The sequence below is a fragment of the Squalius cephalus genome (assembly GCF_949319135.1).
Source record: "Squalius cephalus genome assembly, chromosome: 16".
Taxonomy (NCBI): Eukaryota; Metazoa; Chordata; class Actinopteri; order Cypriniformes; family Leuciscidae; genus Squalius; species Squalius cephalus.
The window spans coordinates 3256437-3265000 of record NC_137137.1 but is presented as its reverse complement, the minus strand read 5'-3'; the positions used below and the strand labels follow the sequence as shown (position 1 = coordinate 3265000).

At 36.7% G+C, this 8564-nt stretch overlaps 1 protein-coding gene across 1 annotated transcript in view; it reads right to left on the bottom strand.

Moving 5' to 3' along the window:
• The window catches only part of citb (citron rho-interacting serine/threonine kinase b), a 65752-nt gene extending 65014 nt beyond the window's left edge, over positions 1–738 (bottom strand). Inside the window, exon 1 of the mRNA XM_079897639.1 lies at positions 720–738. The gene's annotated coding sequence lies outside the window, so the exon portion shown is untranslated. The remainder of the gene's footprint in view (positions 1–719) is intronic.
• Positions 739–8564: the final 7826 nt, after the last annotated feature.

The following is an 8564-nucleotide window of genomic DNA, read 5'->3' as shown; positions in this document are numbered from 1 at the left end:
ACGAGCCATGTGCATTTAATCATTGTGCAAATTGTAGACAATTATACTTACTCTTTTGCACACATGTGCCAAAAAAAACATGCTTAAATCAATAAGAAATTCAAATCTGATGTGAACAAGTTTGGAGATCTGAACTTATTGTTTTGAGAATTCAAGAACTGAGCCAAAGCGATTGAGACAAACTGTGACAGCCAGTGAAGTGTGATATGCATTTCAAAGTTTTGGCATGTGATGTGATGCTTGCTGTCAGCTTTTGCATTATGATTCATATCAAGCTGCTAAATAATTTCACTGATAACAGATTGCAAAATAATGTCCTCGTTTCATATAAAGGACCATCATCAGTGGGCGTGCTGTTAGAAATTTAGATGGGTGTGTAGTATAAACATTATTGTTAGAAAAATAAAGGAAAACAGGGACACAGAGGCACAAAAGCAGTGTTTCTCTCTCTAACACAAGCATTATTCTACTGATGTTACCAGGCAACAGGCTATTGCTATTATCTGAGCCAATGGCAGAGGAGTATTTATGAGGGAAATGGTGGACTGTGGGAAAAAAAGTGTGATTTCTATTCATATTTTAAGAATGGATTGTTTAGGGCAACAATTACGTCATTTCCCATTTACATCATAGCATGTCATCACTGCATGATGCATCAAAAATATCAAAATGCCATATGGATATATTTCATGTAATTGATTTTTTAAGATATTACTCACCCAAAATGATGATTGTTTGGCAGTCAGATGACATGTTGGGATGGTTTGTCAAATACCTTTAAATGAAGAAAAAATTAATTTACTGTATAACAAATGCATTTTTTTAAAGAATCTCCACACAAATACATACTGTACCATAATTGTCAACTTTAAAAAAATGGAAAAAAAGAAGCATAAATGTGTCATAAAAGTATCATAAGTGGTACATATGACTTGTGAGCAATAAACTTTTGAAGTCACGTGATGCTTTGTGTGATAAACAGACTGACGTTTAAAGGAGAACTCCGGTCAATTTTAACATTGAGCTCATTTTTTTTGTACATTTGGAGTGCTGTCAATACAGAGAACAACGACAAAAATCGGTGTTGCCTACACCGAGTTATTCTATTTTTAAAATTTGCACCCTGTTGACTTCAATGGGGCAAGTACTAAACCTGCTTTTAGCCTCTTAACATCCTTGATGTGTCATTACAAGTGTACAGAAAATGTGAGTGATTCCTTCAGAGTGAACACGAGTGAGTCTGACTGCAGTAGATGTGAAAGATATGTATAAAAATGATGTTATTTAAGCCAGCGCAAATACCTTTGTTTACATCCTGTTTTTCGGTTGAAGTCCAAAGTAGTCGATTGCAGAGTTCACGCGCGTGATCATAGGTATTAAACCTATGCGTGTGAACTCTGCAATCGACTACTTTGGACTTCAACCGAAAAACAGGATGTAAACAAAGGTATTTGCGCTGGCTTAAATAACATCATTTTTATACATATCTTTCACATCTACTGCAGTCAGACTCACTCGTGTTCACTCTGAAGGAATCACTCACATTTTCTGTGCACTTGTAATGACACATCAAGGATGTTAAGAGGCTAAAAGCAGGTTTAGTACTTGCCCCATTGAAGTCAACAGGGTGCAAATTTTAAAAATAGAATAACTCGGTGTAGGCAACACCGATTTTTGTCATTGTTCTCTGTGTTGACAGCACTCCAAATGTACAAAAAAATGAGCTCAATGTTAAAATTGACCGGAGTTCTCCTTTAAGTCAGATCACAATTAAAAGTCACTGAGAAAATGATATTAATTTAAATAGATTATTTATTTGTGGATTAAGTATTTATTCTATTCAAGTATTCATTACGTATTCAGTATAACCTGAACAAGTGTAGCAGGATATAAAAACAAATAGGTGGATCCACTGGTGTAAATTTTGCATTGTACGTTACTGAGAAGTTCTTAGTCTGCTTTGAAAGTGTGCAATGATACACTCTCGAGGAGAAAGAGAATGATCACCTGCTGATTAATTGCAGTCTGAAGTTGTTTGTGTGGGATGGAAGAAGAAAAAACATTTCCTTCACCAGCTCTATAAAACACGACAAAATGGCAATTTGTGGTGATGGGATGTACTTATTTCAGCTGCGTGTTCATCCAATTTAATATTTCATAAATTGTAGGCGAGCAAGAGTGCTGTTGTTAAGTGAATATCTTTGTTGTTGTTGTTTTACTGGAAATAGTCCCAAAAAACGCCAAAGGAAGATACAGGAAGTGGCGAACACAAACAAGCGGAGCGATGCTAGTGAAACGTCAAAGTGCTGACGGACTCTTGGCCAATCAAATTAGAGTACTAAAACGAACTGTTGAATAAATGTTTATTTAATTGACTGGGCGGAGATCCAAGAGCGCGAATATAACAGTTCAACAGCGTTGGGACTATTTCACCGTTTGTATCGCTCCTGTTGTCTGAGTCTGCACGTTTTATTAGACAGACTGTCAAGTTTGTGGATTAGCTTGTCGGTGTCAACCAAGTGTGTGTGTGTGTGTGTATCTGCGGGCGTGACGAAAGTTTAGGGCGTGGAGAAAGGTCTTCTTGTTCATTGGTCGTGAAAGCTGTCAGTCAGGGTGTGGGGTAGGGTTAGGGGTGAGGGGTTAGTTTCTGTTGTAGCAATTCACTTTTCTGCTCGCCCGTTACTTCAAACTGCCCATTTACTCTACTCGACTCTTTTCGCAGGTTACAATGTTACACCAGTAGGTGGCGCCAATTGACAGTTTTCGAATCATTAACACAATTTAATCTTTCAAACGAACTGATTTGTTAAAGAACGAAACTTCTGCTGAATTCAGAACTGCATACTATCACACTACTCTTACTATTTTCCCTAAAGATATCTTTCTATGACAAAAATAGTAAGATTAGTATGCTAGTATGTGGTTTCGCATTCAGTATTCTTTGAGTGAGTCATTGAATCGTTCATTCAACCGATTGGTTCAAAAACACTGCATTATTCAGTGATATTCTTTATGAGCAAGTGATTACAGCAGTAACTTTTTCTTTAAATTTTATGTAATATAATAATATTTTCATTAAAAATATGTCCTTAATAGTTTATTATAGTTATGCTAGAGGCACCTTTCACGTCACCTTTATTTATATAGCGCTTTTTACAATACAGATTGTTTCAAAGCAGCTTTACAGAGATAACAGAAAAATAATGCAACAAAGTTTGTTTCTAGAAGAATTTTTTTGTTATAAAAAAGTTATTAATTTTGTTCATTTATATATAAAGCCGCTCTGGAGGAAACAGTGATGTCATCCTCCAGCTCAGTTCAGTTCTCATATAATGGTATCAATGCAGGCAGATCAATAATATTGTTGAATATTAAATTAAATGAAATGTCCCCAACTAAGCAAGCCAAAAGCTGGTCCAAAGGCAAAAAAAGATGACAGTGGCAAGGAACCAAAACTCCATCAGTGACAAAATGGATAAAAAAGTTTTGGGAGAACCCAGGCTCAGTCGCTCAGTTCTCCTCTGACCAATGAACGAACAGTGTATGATTATGATTCAGGCAGCATTACAGGTCAGAAGTCAGATTGGATCGGAACATTCAGAATATTATCCAGTTCCATCTGGTTGAAGATCGGAGTCACGCCGGTATGGAGATGGGTTTGTTGAGGATCAGACCCGATGGCTGTTGTGTTGATGAGGCCTTCACAGCGTAGAGTCTAGTTGACACAATCTGCTGACACTTCAGGGATGCGTTGTGGTCGTGTGACTCGTGTCTAGGCGCAGGTCCTCCATTTGATCTGGAAACGGCATCTAGCATCCTTGTTAGCATGAGCATCCTCACGCCAGAGACCCCAGTTTGAATCCCGCTCGGAGCAGATCGAGTAGGACCGGTTACACCAGCAATTTAATACCGGTTACACCTGCTTTAAAGATCTTAAAACATCTTAAAACCAGCCTAAGTTGGAATGTCGGTCTTAGCCTGGGTCTGGGCTTTCAGCTGGTTTTAATGGGAGAAAACCAGCTAAACACCAGCTAGGCCAGGCATGGAGACTGGCTTAAAGGGGTGTTTGAATATTATTTAACTTTTCTAAATTTAGTTAGTGTATAATGTTGCTGTTTGAGCATAAACAACATCTACAAAGTTACAACGCTCAAAGTTCAAAGCAAAGGTTTTAAAGAAATCACTTTTTAAGGACTACAACAAACGGCTGGTGGTAGAGACTACACAACATTCCTCCAGGGTTAGTGACATCACCAACCCTAGAATTTACATAAACCCCGCCCCATGAACACGATTTATAGATTATCAAGACAGAATATGCTAATCAATGACTAGAAGATAACTACACATAAGCTACATACATTCATCAACTAACCATTCAGAAACGTCCTGTAGCTTCTACATGTTTTCACTTCTTCTTGAGTCTCTCCATCATATTCTTAATCCGATTTGAACATAAAAGGCTAAAATTGTGAATGTTCGAAATTTTCAGTGCATGTCTGTGTGAGTGCGAGCTGTTGAAGCTCCGCCCCCTGTGCCGGGAGCAGCAGCTCATTTGCATTTAAGGAACAGACACAAAAGATGTTTTTGCTAACCTTAAAAAAGTGACATTTAACATGCTATATAAAAATATCTGTGGGGTATTTTGAGCTAAAACTTCACATACACACTCTGGGGACATCAGAGACTTGTTTTACATCTTGTGAAAAGGGCATTATACCACCCCTTTAAAACTGCTTAGACCAGCTTCAATCAGTTAAAACCAGCAGTGAAGCTTATCATTTAGTATGAATGTGGCATAAGGCTGCGCTTTATGAAATCATAAAATATCTTTATTTTGCACTCAGCAGCAGAATGACTATGGGAAAATATGTTCAGATGAGGAAGAGCACAGCTCCCTCCAAAGGGTTTAGGAAGGAATTGCACGGGAAGATTGGGGTGCTTATATAAGTGCTGTATGCTTGAGATTGAGAAGATGCTTCTTCAGCAGCACATCTGTAAAAGTGTGGATTGTGTAACAGCATTGAGAGTCTTTGTATTTTCTCTGAGGAAGAGAGCATGGGGATAGTCTCTAGTTCAGGACTATGACTCAGAGCATTATATAAACGCAAATGTATTCAGCAAAGAGCTTCCACAAATGAATCATAAATCAATCAGACTGGAATAATAATCATCAGAGCTCGCGTCCTCCAGAGCTTTCAAGAGCAACAAACAAGCAAATTAAACTGATGCCACTGAACAGTTGATATGTAAATTGATTCATAGGTCTATTAAAAATGTATTGCCATACAACATAAGAAACGGATGTAATACATTTTCTAATTGTAAAAATGTAACTGAATGTGTAGTAACGTACAGATTTAGCATGCATTCAGAGGACGTTGCTTTAGCATGGAACAAATTATGATGTTGCCTTGTACACTGGTGCAGCTATTTAGGCGATATATTAATTATTCACATTATCTTCATGAATAAATGTATCACTCTTGCACTTTTTAAGGCTGACTCAAGAAAGAGTTCAGCATTTTGTAGGATGTATTAAGCACACTTGTTTTCCAGTAGATGGCAGTATTGCTCTTTGTGTCTGTGGTTTAGATTCATGGCTGTTACTGCTTATTGCACACACACACTTTATACTGTACACTGCCTAAAAGTAAAATTTTGTAGGGAAATGTATTTTGGCAGACCAGATAATGATTCAACAAAAAGATGTTAAAGTTACTGCTGATATTTCCATTTGAAGTGGAAAATTTTGAAATGATATTTCCACATTTCCCCTGTGGTGAAAATCCAGCTTTTAATGTTGTTTAGATGTTTATGTGGTCGTTTTTTATATTCTTTAAGACAAGCCATGTGTAAATTCATAAGTCGACACGACACCATTGCTGAGTATTTTCTCCTTAAAACTGCAGTGAGCCAAAGACAGTCTCAAAAACACACTTTGAAATCGCTGGTGTTTCTGACGTCACAAACTACCTTGTAACCAATCAGATCAACGTGTGATCGTCAACGAGTGGATCTCTGAGCTGAGTGAGTGAGTGGAGGCGGGGCTCATTTGCATATTCATAGAACCGCGTATACGTTTGTTTAACAGCACGTTTTTATTTTAATTTATATATATTCATTTTTATCAAAAAAAAAAACATGTTTATTTATTCACTATTTATTTTTCTCCTTTACTTATGGCTCATTTGTTTACTTTGCTTAACAACACATTTCTCCACGCATTCGCTTTATTTTTTCTCTTTTAAATGTTCTATTATTTCATATTATTATAATTCATTATTTCTTCTCACTTGACCATTTTCCTGCTTAAAAATTTGTATCATAATAAATATCTTTACATCCAAATATAATTTGTAATTTCATATGTCATTCTGCAGTGCTAAAGTCTCCATGAAATCAAAATCGAAAATTCTTGTTTTTATGGAATATTGCAGTATTTATTATAAATGATTTATCCATGCACATCATTATTTTTTAATTATTTAACATTTAATTAAAATAACTTCCCTTCCCTCTTGCAGCACATCTCCTCTCTTTTCTGATGACGTGTTTACTGGCGCGAGGGCGGGGCAACCTGTCACTCACATGAGATCCACCAATAGCAAACCACAACCATCCAATCAATTCCCCAAGAACAAACACAAGCCCCGCCCTACATTTGTTCTTGTTCCAGAAGCCGTTTCACTCAATTTTATGTCACAATCGGGAAGAAAAGACAATCGTAACTTCTGTTTCATGCAGATTTTAGCAAAAGCTCAGCAGATTGACCATCAAGCATGCGTTGAAGAGCGACTGCGTTTTAATCACAAGGATTACAAAAGGCAGCTTCAATCCCCTCAAGCTCCTGTTCCTCCTCCTCCAAACATGTTGTTTCCTGCCATTCATCCTTCAGTAAATGAGCCTACAATGATTGGATGGCCAGTTCTGGGGTTTGTGCTCTGGAATGACAGTGACCCACTTTCCTTTGTATGTCAATATTATGGTCCACAAGTACAGTCTTTGTTTCTCGATAATCCCTCATTCTTTCCTGTATGTTTCCATCTCTCACTGAAACACATTTATCACATGGCGAGAGAGGAGCACTGAACCATTAGAAAACAAGAGCTTTAGCTTGAAGCACTGAGGCGTCTCACTACTGTCATGATTGCGCTCAATATTGTGAGATGAGATTAAATGAGATCAGTAGTCAAGCAGATTGAATCACTGGAAATCATGTTTTCCCGACAGTATACTGATGTGCTGCTGTTGGGGAATGCTTTTAGTAATCTGAATGTTTGTAATCTGGTATTTGTATGATCTTGCAGAAACCTCACTGTATAATAATGAGGTCAAACCCTTTCAAAACACACAATGTCGGTCTGTGTGCAGCTGTCATGATAATTACATTCCTGTCATTTAGCACATTTTTTCTACGGTGGTCAAACAAAGTTTAAAACTATTTGAACTCAACTATAATCCTGCAATAATTTTATGTAATTAAACATCTAAATAAACTAATATTGTAATAAATACTTGTAAACAAATAATGTCTTAGGGAATTCATTGCTGGAACATTCATTGATACTCTTTCACGAGACCTAAAAGATAACTACCTTCTAATTTCAGGTATCTATGAACTTCTGCATCATACTGTCATATTACACATTATTACCCCCCCCCCCCCCCCCCAAAAAAAAAGACCAAAAAGCAAAGAAAAAAAGAATAAAGAGATTATCATGAGATTATAAAAAAAATACATTTTCGGATTTGCATTCAGATGTTTTACTTTTGAGCTTGTTTGTAGTCACATTCATTCAATAACAATACTTATTAGATTCTCATTCTGTAATACAGTCATAATCCAGATCACAAAAAAATCAAGTATATATTAAAGGTAGTACAACAAATATTATCTGTTGTATAAATTTGTTATCTTCTAAATATATATATATAAATAAAACTTGAAATTGTCTTTGTCAGAATAGAAAAAGTAAAATATGATAAAGTAAAAAAAAAAAGTAAAAAGTAAATAGATTTCTTTTTGCAATATGTGTGCGTTGAGGGGAAAGATTGTAATACCACCAATTTTTGACCTTGTGGGGACATATTTTGGTCCCCATGAGGAATACAGCTTATAATAAATCAGACTAAGTGATGTTTTTTTGAAAATGTAAAAATGCAGAAAGTTTTGTATGATGGGTAGGTTTAGGGGTAGGGTTCGTGTAATGGGAGAGAATATACAGTTTGGACAGTATAAAACCCATTATGTCTATGGAAAGTCCCCACAAAGATAGTTCAACCAAGTGTGTGTGCGTGTGTGTACAGCTGATACAACTACAACTCTGAAGCAGTATTGGGTCAACCAAATAATGTACAGTATATTATGAAAAGGCCACATCAGTCTTGAGCTTATCTAAGAGAGAGGTCATTAACCATCCAGAACAGACTGTGTTTCCCATCACACCATCAGCAGCAGCAGCAGCAACATTCACATGTCTTTCACCCAGTTCTTCTATAGCATATGGCGTTATCACAATCGACCAATGGGTGGCTACGAGGAGCAGGTTGATTAGCTGACG